We start from the raw sequence: 19,534 nt of genomic DNA on the forward strand, positions 1-19,534 counted from the left end.
AAATTAAAATCACAATGAGATACCACTACACATCAGTGCTAATGACTAAAATTTAAAAGTTTGGCCATACCAAGTATTGCCTTGAACATAGAGAAAGGAGAATTCTCACACAATGCAGGTGCAAATGTTAAATGGTGCGACTACTTTGGAAAACGGTTTGACACTCTTAAAAAACTAAAAATACACCTACCATATGATCCAGCCATACCACTCCTAAGTATTTACCCAAGAGAAATCAAAGTGTATATCTATATAAAGACATACATGAATGTTCACAGAAGCTTTATGTGTAACAGCCCCAAATGAAACAACCTAAATGTCCCTCAGCAGATGAATGGATAAACAAACTGTGGTTTAGCCATACAACAGAATACTAGTCAGCAATAAAAAGAAATAAATTATTGATTCACACAACAAAAATTAATCTCAAAATAATTAAGCTGAGTAAAAGAAGCTAGACAGAAAACAAACCATACTTTATTATTTCACTTACATAGAACTCTGGAAAATGAAAACTAATCCATAGTGACAGAAAGTGGGTCAGTAGTCATGATAGGAGGGATTACAAAGGAGCATGAGGAAACTTTTGAGGGCAATGGATATGTTTATTACCCTGAATTTGGTGATAGTCTTATGAGTCTGTACAGATGTAAAAATTTGTCACACTGTACACTTTAAATACATGTTCTTGGTTGTATATTAATTGTACCTCAATAAATCTGTTAAAAATAATATATTCAGCCCTATTATATGCCAGACATTCTGCTAGGTATTGTGGCTTCAGTGGCAAAAAAAAAAAAAAAAGAGAGATTGTCTATATTTTCATGAAGTTAGCAGTTACTAGTAAGAGAATGCAAACCAGTGGAATTCTTATTTATGTACTATTTATAAAATAAAGTAAGTGGAAATTTGATACAAACTAGTTATTTATTTTGCTACCTAGATAAATTTAGTGTAAAAATAGCAAGGACTTAGCATATCTGTTAAATGAGAAGATATATAAAAGTGAAAGAGAGATATCAAAGAATTCTTGACTATATCTCTTAACAGTGTCCATAACTTTAAAATAGAAAGTGATAGACAAAGTTTTAAATTCTTAATTTGGTTTAATTCCCAAAAGTCGATAGTGATAGAGACTGGATTTTTGTGTTGAATTGAAATATGTGCTACTTAATTTTAGGAGAATATGTTTTCTTAAATGGAAAAAGAAAATTCCCATTAAAGTATCAGACTAGTTAAAGAGAACTAGTGGCAGACCAGTTGAAGAGAAGTATAATACATTTTTGTTTTACTCTTTGGTTCACTTTACATGTTTTAGAAAAAGCATGAGATGGGGAAAATCTTTTGTTTGTTGATTATTTTAAAATATTTATCTGTCAAGTTGATTTTAGCCTATAATAAATAGGCATATGAGGTTTATAAAGCAATCATAGTTAGTAATTAACTTTTCTCAACTGAAAAAAAAAAAACCTATGGAAGTGACATACACTTTTAAGTAGAGAAATCAAGCAAAGAAAAATTGTGATCTAGATAACCTGAAGCAATATAGCTTAAATTGGATGTTTGGGGCTTTTATATGGTGATTTTATACTTTTCCTTTTCTTTCTTTTTCATTACATTCCCACCCTACATCCTTTTCAGCACTTGCATCTTTAAGATATTCCTATGTGGGACTTCCCTGGTGGCTCAGTGGTTAGAATCCGCCTGCCAATGCAGGGCACACAGGTTTGAGCCCTGGTCTGGGAAGATCCCACATGCCATGGAGCAACTAAGCCTGCGAGGAACAACTACTGAGCCTGCACGCCACAACTACTGAAGCCCACGCGCCTAGAGCCTGTGCTCTGCAACAAGAAAAGCCACTGCAATGAGAAGCCCGTGCGCCACACGAAGAGTAGCCCCTGCTCGCTGCAACTAGAGAATGCCCGCATGCAGCAACGAAGACCCAACGCAGCCAAAAATAAATAAATAAATAAAAAGATATTCCTATCTTCCTTTGTTAAAAGATAAATAACATTAGAAGGAACATTTTGTCCATGCCACTCTCTCACTTCGTCCCAGCTTACCCTTCCCCCTCCCCGTGTCTTCAGGTCCATTCTCTACGTCTGCATCTTTATTCCTGTCCTGCCCCTAGTGGCATGGACATATACACACTACCAAATGTAAAATAGATAGCTAGTGGGAAGCAGCCACATAGCACAGGGAGATCAGCTCGGTGTTTTGAGACTACATAGAGGGGTGGGATAGGGAGGGTGGGAGGGAGATGCAAGAGGGAGGGGATATGGGGATATATGTATATGTATAGCTGACTCACTTTGTTATAAAGCAGAAACTAACACACCATTGTAAAGCAATTATACTCCAATAAAGATGTTAAAAAAAAAAAGAAGGAACATTTTGATCTTTTTTAAAAATAAATTAACCAGTCATCATATGATATGGATTTTGAGGATAAAGATTTATGCTACGTGGTAGAGAAGACAAAGTTGGGAAAGTGAATAATACTGAAGCAAGAGATCTTCACAGATAAATTTTGCTTGTTATAATTTTAACCCATATCAAGAAAAGAGGCAGTGATTCATTCCAAAATTTAATGATTTAAAATAGTATCAATCATTTATTTGCTCAAAATTCCAAAATTTAGGCAGGGCTGAGCAATGGTATCCGGTAAGTAGCTCAATTACTCCTAGAAAAGCCACTTCCAAGGTGGCCTCACTCATGTTTCTGGCATACTGGTGCTGTCTGTTTCAGCTGGGAGCTCAGGGCCAGTGGCCTCAGGTCTCTGTGTGACCTCTCCACATGGGTAGGTGGGGCTTCTCACAGCATGATGATAGGCTCAGGGTAGTTAGACTTTATTCATGGTGGCTAACTTCCTCCAGAGCACAAAAGACACTTGCAGGCCTTCAGGCCTGATTCTTCAGCAATTCTACATCTCCTCTGGATCATTGTTTAAGTTGGGTCCTCTGCCTAGAATGTCTTCCCCATACCTTTTTGCTAGCCTACGTCTTATACTTCCTCCAAGATCCAGCCCAAGGAGCACTTCCTTCATGAAATCTTTTCTAAATTATTCCATATCGGTATGCTAATACCAATATGGAATTTGACCGCTCTTATAATCTGTAAAATTCATTTGTCACTGAAAATATACTGTCTTATATTATTATTTACTTTCCTATGGATAGCATATTCTTTCTCCTCAACCCACGATATGGTTCTCGAAAACACAAACCAAGGCCCATATCTCTATATCACAGTGACCACCATGAAATATGTACTAAATAAATGTTTGATAGAAAGGGCAGCTGAATACTGGGGCATCTTAGTTCTTTTTAGGAGACGTTATTCTGCTTGAAGTGATGTATGTCTTGAACTTATCATAGATGCTTTGTAAAAAAATCTATTTGAGGAGACGTTTACCTGTACTACCAAAGAAGATTTTTAACTACTCATTAGGTATAATGAGTTTGGATCATTTATTTTATTACATTTTTTTCAACCTTTTTTTTTTTTTCACTTCATGTCTCTTGGTCTTTCTCACTGATCCAAAGTAGCAATGGTTTTTTAGGATGTTCAGCATCAGTGAGGTAAGCCAAAAAAATGCAAAGATAAAACTAGTTAGCATGCAAATAAATGAGGAGAAATGTTTATTAACCTAGTTGTCTTCAACTGGAGAGAGAACTAGAGGAACATTAATAGTATACATTTTCTGAACCACATTAGCTCTATCAACACAGGCAGAGCTGTGATGAACACATTAACTGATTTTTGTCCTCTACTACTCCAGATGTTTGCAACTGTTATGACCTGGAGAGTAATAAATGTACCATTACAGTGAGGAAGGAAAACTGGTGAAAATAGGAACCTGACAAGGAATAAATTGGAGCTGTAAAACAATGAATTCAATCTAAAAAATGTCTTGGCTTACAGATGTGTCAGCATCTTCAAAAGTAGTTTCTTTTCAGGACACTGCAGCGATTTCAGTTTGAAGTTTCTAAACTTTTAACTCAAGGTAATGAGCCAGTTAATAAGAGACTGGGTTTTGTGTAGGAAGAAATTACCCGGATTGATAGGAAACTTGAGAAAATGAGCACAAGCTTTAATGAGATTGGCAAAAAGGTCATGTGTCTGAGAGCTGAGATTGAGTAAAAAGGAATGATGATGGGAGAAATCATTAAAGACCATGGCATGAAAACCAGTAAAAATAAAGACGAGATATAGTATCATTTTATCTACCTCTCTAAGAGGCCACAGAATTAATTTATTTAAAGATAAAGTGATATCTAGATATTTGGGAGTAAGGAGTCCATGGTTCATTTGGAGCTTTGTCAATGATTTAGTTTTAGTTCAATCCAAAATAGTGAAAAAAATAAGTTTTAATAGAATAAATCATTCTATGCTGGTATATATTCTAGTTTATAGGCGACTTTTGGAAAGAACAGGTCATAGGCACTGCCTCCACTTCCTCTTCTCTCAGTCACTTCTCAAACCACTGCATTCTGGCTTCCACCCCCACCACTCTACTGAAATTGCTGTGAGAAAGGTTAGCAATCATGTGATTGCCAAATACGTTAGCCTCTTTTCAGCTCTCAGCCTATATTTCCTTCCAGCGGAATTTGAGATCGTTGATCTTTTTTTTTTTTCCTGTAAAGCTCTTTCTTGGCTTCTAAGACACAGTTATCTCTTATTCTTCCCTAACGTCTCTGACTGCTCTTTACTTTTCTCCTAGTTCCATCTCTTCTGATGGAGTTTCCCAAAGGAGTTACTATCTTTTCTCACTTTACATGATCTTCCTGAATGATCTCATGCAATCCTAACATTTCAACTATTGCCTTTGTGTCTCTTAAATACTGATTTTTCAACTCTTTCTTGAGCTTTGGATCTGTCATTGGATTTACTGTAACTCTTCAGTCTCGATATTGCCCCTCAAACCTTGGTGGGGTTTTTTTGTTTGTTTCGTTTGTTTTCCATGTCTCAGTTATCAGCAATCATATTTACCCTGTTGCCCAAGCTAGAAATCTTGGAGTAATCTTTTCTTTTTCACCATTCCTCACTGCTTATATTAAAGTCTGGTCCTTTTTCACCTTTCCTCACTGCTTATATTAAAGTCTGGTCTATCCAACCTCTGAAATGTGTCTGATATCCATCCACGACTTTCCATTGCTACTACTGCTGTCCCAAATCGAGTTCGTTTTGTTTTTTTGCTTGGCATTTTTCTTAGTGGTTTCCTGACTCGACTTACCTTTCTGAATCTAGTTTGTCTCTGTATCTATGTATTCTTTATATTGCTGCCAGAGTTATCTTTTTAAATGTTGGGTTTGATCATGTTACTTCCGTATTAAAAAAAAAAAAAATCCTCCCATGTCTTGATGATTTGAGGGTTGCCTGCTTAACTTCTAAAAATATTATCTTCTATGAGCTCAGCTACTGATCCACAGGAATGGGCTTCCAGAAACCATATTTATTCAGTGACAACCCACTCTCCAGCCATAGTTGATTGAAACGGAAGTAGATACCTGAACTGGCTCAATCTCTCTCCCTCCTGTAAAAACTTATGAGCAATGGGGTCACCATATTCTAATATATGAAATGGAGAAGAAGTAAACAGACTGGAAAAGAAGAGAAAAGGAGAAACGAGTGACAATAAACACACTATATTCCAGTGCTTCCCAGGCAGTTACTTCTTTTTCATTCTTGAATTCTGTAAGACACCTATATCCTTATTTTAAATATCCCCTTTCATTGTAGATACCACCCAAGTAGATATCTGTTATTTGCAACTCAAAGAGTCTTAATAATTATGGTTGTTAACAAATTAAGTTCAAATTCTTTGGCAGGCATGCAGTATCCTTCAAAAACTAGCTTTCAAGTTTCATCTCTTTTCACTGCCTCCATTCTCCATAATAGCCTCAGAAGACAATACAACATTCGCTCAACCTTATGTCTCCATGGGGTCGTCCTCTTCCTTTTCCAAGCATGCTTCCTTCTCAGAAGGTCAAGTATTCATTGCTCTTTCTAGCTTTCTTTATTTTTTAATTTTTATTTATTTATTTATTTATTTTTAGCTTTCTTTATTCATAGCTTTGTTTAGCTTTCATACCCTCTCCCCTCCTTGTCCAGCTTAGATTCCACAGGTCATCATTCTCTCAAGGACATCCTCAATTACCATGCTCCTTCCTCAGACTTCTTTATTAATACTCCCTCTTTCCCTGAACCATCAGTCTCTTTGTACTAGAGCATCCCCATCAATGTACAAATATGTTCTGGTATCTCCTCTTGATTCAATACCAACTCTCATTCCATTTTTCTGCTTCCCTTTGAAACTAAACTTCTTGAAACTGTTGTCTACTCCTGCTTCCTCCATTGCCTTCCTTCCCATTTACTCTTCAGTCCTCTTTCATCTGAATTTTGTTCCAATAATTCTACTGAAATTGCTTTAATCAAGATTGCAAACAACCTTCACTTTTCCATATCCAGTGGATACTTCTCTGCCCTTAGCCCCAATGAACATATTTGATCACTTCTTCCTTCTTGAAATACTCTCCTCTTTTAGGGAGATTTTTAGATTCTGAGATACCTCATGCTCTGGAGTTCTCTGCTCCCTCTCTGGTTATTCTTTATTCTTCCTTGGTTCCTTTTCTATCCAAACTTTAAATGTTGGAGTTGACCTATTCTTCCCCATCTATGTACATATTTACTTGATCCTCCCATTCTTGTAAATCAGAAACCTACGTGTCATTATTGATTCTTCTCTCTCCCTCACTCACATTCAATTCCTCACCAAGTCCTATCAAATCTCTCTTCCGATATATTCAGAGCAGCTCACTTTTCTCCATCTGCACTGGAACCTCTGTAATTCACTGCCTCTGTCATCGCTCACCTGGACTTCTGTAAAAGCTTCCTAACTAATATTCACACCTCCATTTTGTCCACCTTCTAATCTATTTTACATTTGGAAAAAGAAATCTTTTTAATCTTTTAAATATATAAATTGTATCATGCCATTTTATTGTTTAAAACCATTTAATAGATTCATATTGCCCTTAGAATAAAATCCAAACTTTCTACCATGGCCTACAAGGCTGTGAATTTAATAACCCCATCTATTATTCCACTTTCAACTTGTTCTACTTTCTATTTATGCTCTAGCTATTGGATTCTTTCAGGTCCTTGAACATGCTAAGTTCTTTCCAACCTCCAGTATTTTTAACATATTTCTTCTTCTAGAAACTCTCTATGCACTTTGCATTCTTGGCTTCTTCTCATCATTAAAGTTTCTCCCTAGAGAGATATTTCCTGACCATCCAATACAAAACAGTGCCTTTTACCTGACCCAAATTCTCCATCACAACATTATAATCATTTCCTTCATAATATTTATCACAAATTGTAATTCTTTCTTTTTCTTGTTTATTATCTTTCTCCTTCACTAGACAGGAGGAGAGTTATCATATTTGCCTTGTTTACCACAGCATATACTGGCACATATGTCCATGACGCATAGTAAATGCTTAATAAATAAGTGTTGAATGAATGAATAAATAGATGTATGTTTTTGTGCTAGACTTTCTCTTTACCACTAATCCCTAACAGACTGGAAGCTTCTCAAATGCAGAACTATGCCTTATTAACATTTGTGTACCTTACTCTGAGCATAATTCCTGATACATAGGAAATGCTCAATAAATGCTTAGTATAATAATTTTCAGCTAAAATGAATACACATGAACCCCAATGTTCATTGCAGCACTATTTACAATAGCCAGGTCATGGAAGCAAGCTAAATGCCCATCGACAGATGAATAGATAAAGAAGATGTAGTACATGTATGTACACATGTATGTTCAATGGAATATTACTCAGCCATGAAAAGGAACAAAATTGGGTCATTTGTAGAGACGTGGATGGACCTAGAGACTGTCATACAGAGTGAAGTAAGTCAGAAAGAGAAAAACAGATACCATGTATTAACAGATATATGTGGAATCTAGAAAAATGGTACAGATGTACTGGTTTGCAAGGCAGAAATAGAGACACAGATGTAGAGAACAAACGTATGGACACCAAACGTATGGACGTATGTGTGTGGGGGGGTGGGGGTGGTGGGATGAATTGGGAGATTGGGATTGACATATATACACTAATATGTATAAAATAGATAACTAATAAGAACCTGCTGTATAAAATATAAACAAATAAAATGAATACAAATCATGAGACATTTTTGTAAAATAACTTCTTCACATTACTGTATTCTTTATTATCTAGAAGAATTCTGCCATTTTGAACAAGACCAAGATTGTCCTTGGCTTGTAATAACTTGTTTACTCCTCACCGGTTCATCAAATATCGAGAGCATACTAGTGCCAGGAACTGTTCTAAGCTGTGGGGATATAAGAATGAACAAAAGAGAAAAAAATCAAAAAACAACTCTTCCCTCATGAAGTTTTTATTTCAGTGAGAATAATAACTCAAGGATTCTGCTGTAATTAGTGAGGCTTAAGACTTAGTATTTATTATTTTACAATCTGCCTAGGTTATTCTAATGTACAGCTGGAGTTGAGAACCATTGCTTTAGGATGACATACTCCTTTATTGCCTTTTGTTTGTTTGTTTTTTGACCATGCACCACTAGTGACAACTTTTTCTATCAGAGTGTGAGTTCGCTTTCAATATGTCACTATTTTTTTAACTTAAAATATTTTAGGATAAGATAAATATGCAAGATAAAATGCCATGTCATAAAGAATTATTCTCCTTAGCTGGACACAGAATCCATTCCAGAGGAGTGGAACAATTTGAATTCTCTCCCCCTTAGAATGTAAATTTGAATCCTGAAGGCAAAAAGGGTCTTAACAAGGAACAGAAAATATCTTTGCAGTTTCCCTTTCCCAAGTAAGCACTGTTTTGTAAGTTTGAAAAATTTCTTGTTCCTTTTTTTTTTTCTCATTGCTTTCTATATTTAGAATTTATATTTGATTGCATGGAAAACTATATATAGTGATAACTATTCATGGAGGATAATTATATGCAATAGGTCCATATTCTTTAATGGTATTGAGGAATTTAAATTTTATAAATGAATATATAGTCTACAGATACCTTCTGATACCATTTTTATTGAGAAAAATTTACATACAGTTTGGTGAGTTACAACAGTTGAATATGATCATGTAAGCATCAATTCAAATAAGATTTGGAATGTTTTTATCACTCCAGGAAATTATACTGTGCACCTTGCATTCAGTCTCCACTCCCCATATACAACTGATGTTCTGATTGTGTCACCATAGGAATGTTTTTCCTGTTCTTCAGCTTCTTATAAAAGGAATCATACAGTAAATGTGCCTTTGTGTCTGGCTTCTTTCAAATCAAGCCTCCACAAGTTCATGGATATCAGCCAGTAACAATTGCCTAGTCACACTAAAATCAACACTTCTCAGAGAAATATAATGAAACCTGGAGTCTTTACAATACATCATCCATAATATTCAGTGTGCAAACAAAAAGTAATAGACATACCAAGAAACAAAGAGTATAATCCCTAGTCAAGAGAAAAAAGAATCAATAGGAAGAAATCCCAAGTTGACCTAGATGTTAAAATTATCAGGCAAGTACTTTAAAGAAATAATTATTAAGATGTTCATGACTTAGGAAAAAGAGGATCAAAATGAGTGAACAGATAGGCAAATCTCAGCAGAGAAATGAAACTATATAAGAGAACCAAATGGAAATTCTAGAATTAAAAAGTACAATAAGCATATGAAAAAGTGATCAATTTCATTAGTCATCAGGAAAATGTAAATTAAAAACACAATGAAATACCATTTCATACCCTTAAAATAGCTAAAATTTAAAAGTTGACAATACCAAATGTCAACAAGGATGTAGAGCAACTGGAACCTTCATACATTGCTGGTGAGAGTGTTAAATGATAGAGCCACTCTGGAAAAATTTTGGGCAGTTTCTTATAAAGTAAAATATATATGTCCTATGACCTAACATTTCTATTTCTAGGTAATTAATCAAAAGAAATGAAAACATATGTCCACACAAATACTTGCAAACAAATGTTAATAGCAGAAACAATTCAAAACCAACAACAGTTTAATAAACTAATTATGATCTATTTATACAATGGAATACTACTCAGCAATAGGAAAAAATGTCTTAAAATGTATTTCCTCCAGATTGTGTTATAATGCCTCTGTATTCTTCTCCTGGGGGTAAAGGCTAAAATCATAATATGAGAATACTGAGATGTTCCTGCTAATTGAGAATAAATTTCTTGCAATTGTCACAATTAATAAATATCTTATGCCAGTTATTGCTAGCTTGACCTAAAGTAGAGAGAGAAATATTTTGAGGGATTTCCAATGGATACCAAATATTATAAACTGAATCATGTTCCTACAAAATTCTTATGTTAAAAGCCTAACCCTCGGGGACTTCCCTGGCTGTCCAGTGGTTAAGACTCCGTGCTTCCACTGCAGGGGGCACAGGTTCAGGAAACTAAGATGCCACATGCCGCATGGCCTAAGATACCACAAGCTGTATGGCACAGCACAAAAGAAAGGAAAAAAAAAGCCTAACCTTCAATGTGACTGTACTTGGACATAAGGCCTTTAAGGAAGTAATTGAAGGTAAATGAGGTCATAAGGGTGAGGCTCTAGTCCAACAGAACAGATGTCTTTATGGGAAGAGGAAGAGACACCACAGCTTGCTCACTCTCTCTGCACATACACGCACAGAGGAAAGGCCATGCGAGGATACACTGAGAAGGTGATTCTCTGCAAGTCAGGAAGGGAGGTCTCACCAGAAACCAAAAATTGCCAGTGCCTTGCTCCTGGACTTCTGTGAGAAAATGAATTTTTGTTGTTTAAGCCACCCAGTGTGTGATACTTTGTTATAGTAGCCCAAGAAGTATAATACATCAAGATTGAAATCTTCTTGACTATTCATTATTAAACTCATGATGTTAATTACTAGGGGTTCTAACTGAAAGCTATTTAGATTTCTTTGACCAGGTAATACTATTATTTTCCTTAAATTTTCTCTTCCTCTCCCTATGCTTTATATTTTGAAATAATTCATATTCACAAATAAGAAGATAGGACCTGATTCTTAAGATTTCTTGCACGATTCTGAAATTCTCTAGAAACATGGAAACTGACATTGAAATGCAGTATCTCATTGTATTTGAAAATGTGGCATCAAACTTACTTTAGATTCATATAATGTCAAATGTGCCACTCAAGATTATCTTCAGAGGTAGGCATCACTGAAATCCAAACATTAAACAAACAGAATAAGGAATCTTTCATCATTCCTGTGTGTACTCTTGACAAAGTGGTGAGGGGGATTTTTAGTTTTTCCAGTTTAGTTCATTTTACTATATTGCTAGTATTGCTAAACAAAATAAATATTTTATCATAAGAATCTATAACCCAATACCATAATTGATTTTTTATAATTTTATAATAGTAATGTATGATGTTTTACTTACTAAGTGTTCCAATATATGGTATAATGCTGATTTATTGTCAGTTTTTTTTTCCAGTTCTAACCACACAAAGGAAATAGTTCAAACTTTAAGTGGGAAAAAAGAGCAATTACATGGATTAGACAGTTGTAACTTCATAGAATGTCCACGTATGTCATCTTTAAAATTCTGAATACTTTATAGCAAGCTGCTTAGGCTTACCATAATGTCTCTCATATTGCATGTGTTATAATTTTATAATCAGAGACTATCACTTCATTCTTCTGTAGATCTGCCACCATAATGGGAAAATCTCATAATTATACCTTTATGGACCTTTCAGAAATGAATGTTTATTAAAAACCTGAATTTAGTAAAGCAGCATGAAAGGGGAGATGCATTTGCTGGCTAACAAATTGCTGGACCATATTATTATCTGATTATATTACCTTGATATATCATGGGATAGACTTTGAAGTGGCTATTTTAATTTCCTATAATTAGATTTTAGGTTATATAGTTTAGCATCCCTGTTATACAGATGAGGAAAGAAAGTTCACAGAAGCTGATCACTGAGATTCCTTAAGGAAGTGAAAAAACATTTTAAAATTGACATCTTTCATTCTCCCATATCTGAATTCAGTTGATAATCATTTCTCCAAGTGTATCATGTCTCATGCATGTAGAAACACAGAGTTTTCTGTTTGCAAATGTTAAATGTTTATTTCTGGTACTTGAAAAGAAAAAAGAGCTACACTACAAGAGTGAGAAATGGGATTGCGTTGACAGTGCAGATTAGATAGCAAAAATAAGTTAGAGTTTTTAAGAGAGGGATACTTAAAAGCTCAATACAACATATATGATCAAATAAAAGAAGAAAATGTGAAACTAAATCTTTAAAAATTTAATCAGCAACAACTTAACAATATTTAGACATTTCTAAGTTATTGTATATGTTAACTCACTAAGCTATTTTGCACCTTGAATGGCTCTAGCAGATGTTAGATTGCGTACGTAATTTGGTAGATGTCAACCTTGCTTTTTCCGGGTAGCATACCCCATATTATCACCATCATTTCTGATGCTATGGAGTCAGTCAGTCATTTGGATACAATACCATTCAGGTTCTTTGCCAATTATCAGAAAGCATTAATTGTATATAACTGAAAAATTACCTTGGTTTCAGAATGCAAGAACCCATTTTACAGTCTCATTCATTTATTGACCTATTTGTTCATCCTTTGCCAATTCATGTAAAGCTGAAAAAAAGGACAAGGAAAAAAGTTGACAGTTTTAGGGTTAGAAGCAAAATTATTACACAACGAATGGAAGGTAAAAAAGATGCTTCAGGAATGGCTCGATCAGAGCAAGAGCTTAAGGGTTCCTAACTTTACGCGATGGCTACAAAGAGAGGAAAGAGAAATAAGACTACGGTCCTCTCCACCTCCTATAATCTGGGAATATAAAGAAGAAAGTATAAAAGAGATAGTATTTTTGTTGTTGTTTTTAAAGAATGTCAAAGAATTAATGTTGCTATTCCTTAGGGTATTTTTCTACATCTAAACAATAAAGCTTGAAATTTCCATATAGATTTTATTTCAACTTCACCATATTTCCACTGCTGAAATGTTGGCTCTTAGTTATTCAGACAATTGAATAAGGAAGTGGTGTGGTATCCTTGAGGGAAATGGCCTAAGGGAGTATGGAAATTTAGGTTCTAAATAATTCAGCTTTGACCCTAAACTGATGAATAACTGAGAGACTTGCTAAACCTCTCTGGGACACGCAGTTTACCTCTAAAATAAGGATGCTGAACCAGATATCTCAGAGACCTTTTACAGATTTTGTTTCCAATAATTGTCAGACATCTGTTTTCACAGATATCAGGTGACCTGACAGTGTAGTGAGCTCAAGGCAAGATGTGGAATGAACTGTTTTCCAGATGAAAAGATTAAATTTGTTTTGTTAAGGGACATAGGGAAGGATGGTATGAGACTGAAGAAACTCTGATTATAATTTGAATTAATAATGCCAGAGATTGAAACTTGAGATGCCAAGATTGAAACTATCCATCAAATACACGGAAGATTTAGATTTGCAAAGGTAGGGCATTCAAATTTCTGTGAACTATTCTATAGACTACATTAGATTTTAAGAAAAAACTTTTAAAATAGACCTAAATGAAATTCCAAGAGTTGATTAATAAATGTACAAAGGATTAGATAATTTAAATTTTTGTATGGGGAATTAAGAAACAACACATACCTTTAAAGTTAGCAAGAAAATAAACTTTGCCCAAATGTTTATTATTTCAGATAATTCAGGTAGCCTGGCAATTCTAAATGTGGACAAATGGAATGAAAACAGAGAAATTTACATTACGAAGGTTCTATTTTTACTGTTAATTCAGAATTTTTTCAAGTCAGCAGAGTTTGTCAAGGCTTTCAGCAGAATGATTAAAGGCCCTAAACAAGCCCTTGGGTATGCAAATTCAGAAACCAGCAGAATACTTAGCATATCTCCAGAGAATAGTTGGTAATACACCTGGCAAAGAGGCTCATTGGGGTGGAGAATTGGGAATATAAGAGTGACATAGAAAAGGGAGGATAGATATCTCTATAAGCTTAATAAAGAGATACAAAGACCCTTATCAAAGCCATGATTAAATCTTACATTTTGAATTCTATGTCTATATTTCTGGAGACTAATTATGATAACTGGGAGGGAGGATACCATGCTGAGATTGTTTCCAAGCTTTCTCCTTCTCAGAGCTGCCACCTCTAAGACCCCTATTATAAATGTGTTGTAAATTGACCTAAGGTAATTTGTCATTCATAATAATTAAGCTTCTGAGGTAGATAAGTGGAGTGACGTCCCTTAAAAGTTAGGTGAGACTGTAGGTCTTCTCCCACATAGCTTCCCCGTAAGGTGAAATGTCATAATGAAAGCAAGCCCAAATTTGCCACACATACAAACATTACATAGCAATGTTTATTGGGAAAAGTCATCATGCTCTATAAACTGTATCATTTTAGGCACTCTGACAGAATCTTGCATACAAGTTTCAATATAGATGAATGTGATTATATTTTAATGTCAAATATAACTAACGTTTTAGAGTCAGTTGAGAAAATCTGCCATTAGGCAGCCAAACAATTTATTTATAATCCTAAATCAGTGCTTTATTCTAAAAGGTGTAGGGTATTGGATTGCTTAGATATTAGGTTATTCATTCAAAGGTATGAAAATCTGTACAATATTTCTAGCCAATGCATATATCTTAAACACTATTCATTTCACGGTGAAAAATTACTTCTAACATATATCAAAGCCTCTTGTGCTGATTGGAGATGAAGATATTTGAAAGGCTGGTGTAGGTGTTTCTGGATTGTTTTAGTTAGAGCTATTCAAAGCCAGTTAACCACCCATGAAGTGTATGTTCCTGATTAGGACACTTCAATGATAATTACCTGCTCCTATGGTAAAATTAAATCGAAACTCATATATATCTCTCCATTTACACTGTGGTATTCTAAAGTAAATTATAGACAATATAGAGCAATTTCCTTAAAATGTTAAAACTAACAATAATATGGGTTTATTTATAAATAAATAAAATAATGAAAATAAATACGGGCCTAAAATCCCATCACCCAGGTAATATGTTGACATGTTAAATGAATACATACTTGAATATAATTAGAAAAATCCATGTTGTAGAGAAAGATACAAACTGAAAGGTAGAGCCTCTTTTTCCCATCTCTCTCTAAACAGCTTCACTCACAACCACAGTCTTTTTTGTGTAAAGTAATGATAGGCACCATTTTCTTGCTTTTTTCCAGAAAAAAAAATCAACTCATTCCTCTTATTCTCTCTTACAAAATGACTCTTTCTTTCCTTATTAATTTATATGAGTTCTTTGTAAATTAATCCTTTTTTAACATGTTACAAATATTTTTCCTTATGTGTTCATTAACTTTGTTTACAGTTATAATTTTAGTTTTAGCCATACAGAAGTCTTTCCACATCGATGTGAAACACAATTTTAATATAAAGGACATCTCTGTGCGTCCTGCCCACTATTTCTTGACTTTGTTCTGTTTCATTGATCTATTTCTTTTCATGTTCCAATCTGTTTAGTTATGGAAACTACACGATGTCTTAAGAGCTAATAGGGCTAGCCCCATTCACTCTTCCATTTTAGAATTTTCTTCAACATCTTTGTGTGTTTATTTTTCCAAATGATCTTTAGTATAACTTTGTCCAGGTGCAAAAATCATCCTTTTGGTGTTTTGTGACTGTATTTAACCTATAGAGTAATTTAGAAAGGAAATGACAATATTGTCTCCCTTGTATACAAGTGGATAGTGTGCATAATAATGTATAATATGCATAGTGTGCATAATAATTTTTAAAAATCTTTTTATACACTCCTCAGTGTAGTTTTAAAGTTTTAGGAATAGAGATTCTGTAAAATTCCTGTAAGTTAAGACTTTTAATCTTATTATTGTTCTTGTAAAAGATAATTTCTTCCACTGCAGTTTGTATCGTTGTTGCTTAAATATTGGAAAGCTAACGTTATTTTTAATATTACCTCTGTAACCCATGGACATGAATTTTCTTATTATTTCTAATAGTTTCAGTTACCCTTAAATACACACACATTCCCTGACGTGGAAATTATCAGTAGAGATATGGACATATGTACGACATTTTTTTTTAAACTATTTTTTATTATAAATTTATTTATTTATTTATTTTTGACTGCGTTGGGTCTTCACTGCTGCGCGTGGACTTCCTCTAGTTGTAGTGAGCGGGGGCTACTCTTTGTTGCGGTGGGCAGGCTTCTCATTGTTGTGGCTTCTCTTGTTGAAGAGCATGGGCTCTAGGCACCCGGTCTTCAGTAGTTGTGGCGCGCAGGCTTCAGTAGTTGTAGCTCGTGGATTCTAGAGCGCAAGCTCAGTAGTTGTGGTGCACGGGCTTAGTTGCTCTGCGGTGTGTGGGATCTTCCCGGACCAGGGCTCGAACCCATATGCCCTGAATTGGCAGGTGGATTCTTAACCACTGCACCACCAGGGAAGCCCCATGTATGACATTTTGAATCTCCACAAAATTCAACGCTAAAAGGGTAAGGTATCCTGTAAAACTTTATTTCCACCTTAAGCAGAATGGACAGACCAGATACGTATATTTTATTTAGGTAATGACTATATTGGATAAAAGAGAAAAAGAATTGTGCCTATTTACAGCATTGTTATTGTGGTTGAACTCTGTCTGAAAGGCCTGGGATTTATAACTATGATTGAAACACTGCAATTCTGTGAACAGTTTGAGGAAAAGGTAATAGGTTAACCAATTCTTCAGACTTTCTGACATATTATTTCAAGATTTAAGTCTGACAACGTAACTTAATTTGTCCATTAGCCTTACTCTAGGTTTTTAATTGAAAAAAAATTCTTTGCTTTTATCATGGGAAAAGGGGAAAAAATGAGCAGACGATGCAAACACCCAGGTCATAACTGAAATGAGGGCAGAAAAAGCTCCTTCCATCTCCACCAAATAGATCTATAATGGGGAGCAGCAATTTTCAGGCCAGAAGTGACTGAGACCGAGGTAGAGGCTTTTGCGTTAGGAGTGCCACCCAGGTAGCCTGGGGTATCCTGGGGTAGAAGTGGGAACCAGGAAGTAAGCCCCAGTCCCTGAGAGTCAGGCAGTAGACCTTTGTACGGACCACTCCTCACCAGAATATAGGAACATAGGATTTTTTTCTAATTTTAATTTTTATACAATATTTTTAAAATAAATTTATTTATTTATTTTTGGCTGCATCGGGTCTTTGTTGCTGCATGCGGGCTTTCTCTAGTTGCAGCGGGTGGGGGCTTCTCATTGTGGTGGCTTCTCTTGTTGCAGAGCACAGGCTCTAGGCACGCAGGCTTCAGCAGTTGTGGTGCGCAGGCTCAGTTGTGGCGCACGGGCTTAGTTGCTCTGCGGCATGTGGGATCTTCCCAGACCAGGGATTGAACCTGTGTCCCCTGCATTGGCAGGCAGATTCCCAACCACTGTGCCACCAGGAAAGTCCTTATACAATTTTTAAACAATTTTTAAAGGTTACACTCCATTTACAGTTATTACAGATTACTGGCTATATTCCCCATGTTGTACAATACATCCTTGTAGCCTATCTTACACCCAGTGGTTTGTACCTCCCACTCCCCTACCCTTATATTGCCCCTCCCCCTCCTCCCCACTATAATCACTAGTTTGTTCTCTATATCTGTGAGTCCGCTTCTTTTTTGTTATATTCACTAGTTTGTTGTACTTCTTAGATTCCACATATAAGCAATGCCATACAGTGTTCGTCTTTCTCTGACTTATTTCACTTAGCACAATGCCCTCCAAGTCCATCCACGTTGTTGCAAGTGACAAAATTTCATTCTTTTTTTATGACTGAATAGTATTCCATTATATATATATATATATATATATATATATATATATATACACATATATATACCACATCTTCTTAATCTATTCATCTGTTGATGGACACTTAGGTTGCTTCCATGCCTTGTAAATAAGTTGCTATAAATGTTGGGGTGCATGTAGTATCTTTTTGAATTAAAGTTTTCACCAGATATATGCCCAGGAGTGGGATTGCTGGGTTATATGGTAGTTCTATTTTTAGTTTTCTGAAGAACTTCCATACTGTTCTCCATAGTGGCTGCACCAACTTACATTTCCACCAACAGTGTAGGAGAGTTCCCTTTTCTCCACACCCTCTCCAGCATTTGTTATTTGTCAACATTTTAATGATGGCCATTCTGACTGGTGTGAGGTGATACCTCATTGTAGTTTTGATTTGCATTTTTCTAGTAATTAGCGATGTTGAGCATCTTTTCATGAAGGCACATAGATCTTGATGTGTATGTATGTCTTCTTTGCATCTTTTCCCAAATTGTATATTCTTTTCTTAGTGAAAATTTCTAAAATAGGTCTTAAAATCAGCCTTTGTTGCCAGAATGCTTGGCAATGCTTGGTCTTTTATTCTTCCACGTTCTTGGTAGAAATAGGAGTTCTCTCTTCCCTAAATGAAGGAGAACCCCTCTAAGGTTTTGAGCAGAGGAGAGCAGATTAATGTTTTAATGTCTTTGTTGAAGGCAGACTATAGGAGAGAAAGTATAGAAATAGAGCAGTTGTGAGGCCATTATAGTCCAGTCGTCCCTCAGTAACTGTGGGGAACTGGTCCTAGGGCCCCAGCAGGTACCAAAATCTGAGGGAGCTCAAGTACCTTATATAAAATGTTGTAGTATTTGCATATAATATACATACATCCTTACATACTTTAAATCATCTCTAGGTTACTTATAATACCTAATGCAATGTAAATGCTATGTAAGTAGCTGCTGGCCCACAGCAAATTCGTTTTGCTTTTTGGAACTTTCTGGAATTAAAAAAAATATTTTCAATCTGCAGTTGGTTGAATCCGTGGATGCAAAACTGGTGCACATGGAGGGCAGATTGTAATTCAAGGTGTAGTAACTCGTAGTGGTCTAGAGAGGTGCTGGCACTGCCATGGGAGGGGGAGAGGAGTGAGAGATGGTCAGATTCTGATATATTTTGAAAGAAGAGCCATCAAAATTTCTTGAAGATTGAATGTGAACTGAGGATCAAGGTTGACTCCAAAGGAAATGATGTAGATGTTTTCAAAAGAACTTGTCTTCTGTAGCTCTTATGGCTAATATATTATAAAAACCTTTTTACCTTATCTGGAGGCCCATAAAACAGTGTCTCCATGATACATCTAATTCCAAGGGTTAGAAAGTCTAAGCTGAACAAATAAATCTTGGAAGATTCCTCAATTAATGATGATTAGATGTCTACACTTCAGGGTTGCTGAACAAGCTGCCTAACTTGGGCAATGTCAAGTTTTGCAAAAATCTCCCCCTTCAGTAAGAATGGAGTTGATTGACTGTAGGAAATGGTGATGAGAGTTGCCTAAGGACATTATTTTTGTCCAACTGTAGTCTTCATAAAGGCTTAAAACATTAGGTTTGTACA

General features: G+C 35.4%; 1 long non-coding RNA gene across 1 annotated transcript in view; it reads left to right on the forward strand.

Moving 5' to 3' along the window:
* The window catches only part of LOC309632532, a 38,206-nt gene extending 22,356 nt beyond the window's left edge, over positions 1-15,850 (forward strand). The window contains exon 3 of the long non-coding RNA XR_014246957.1: positions 1,642-15,850. This is a non-coding gene — a long non-coding RNA (uncharacterized lncRNA). The remainder of the gene's footprint in view (positions 1-1,641) is intronic.
* The last annotated feature ends 3,684 nt before the right edge of the window (positions 15,851-19,534 follow it).

The sequence above is a fragment of the Balaenoptera borealis genome, assembly GCF_965194805.1.
Source record: "Balaenoptera borealis genome assembly, chromosome: 7".
In the NCBI taxonomy this organism is placed as follows: Eukaryota; Metazoa; Chordata; class Mammalia; order Artiodactyla; family Balaenopteridae; genus Balaenoptera; species Balaenoptera borealis.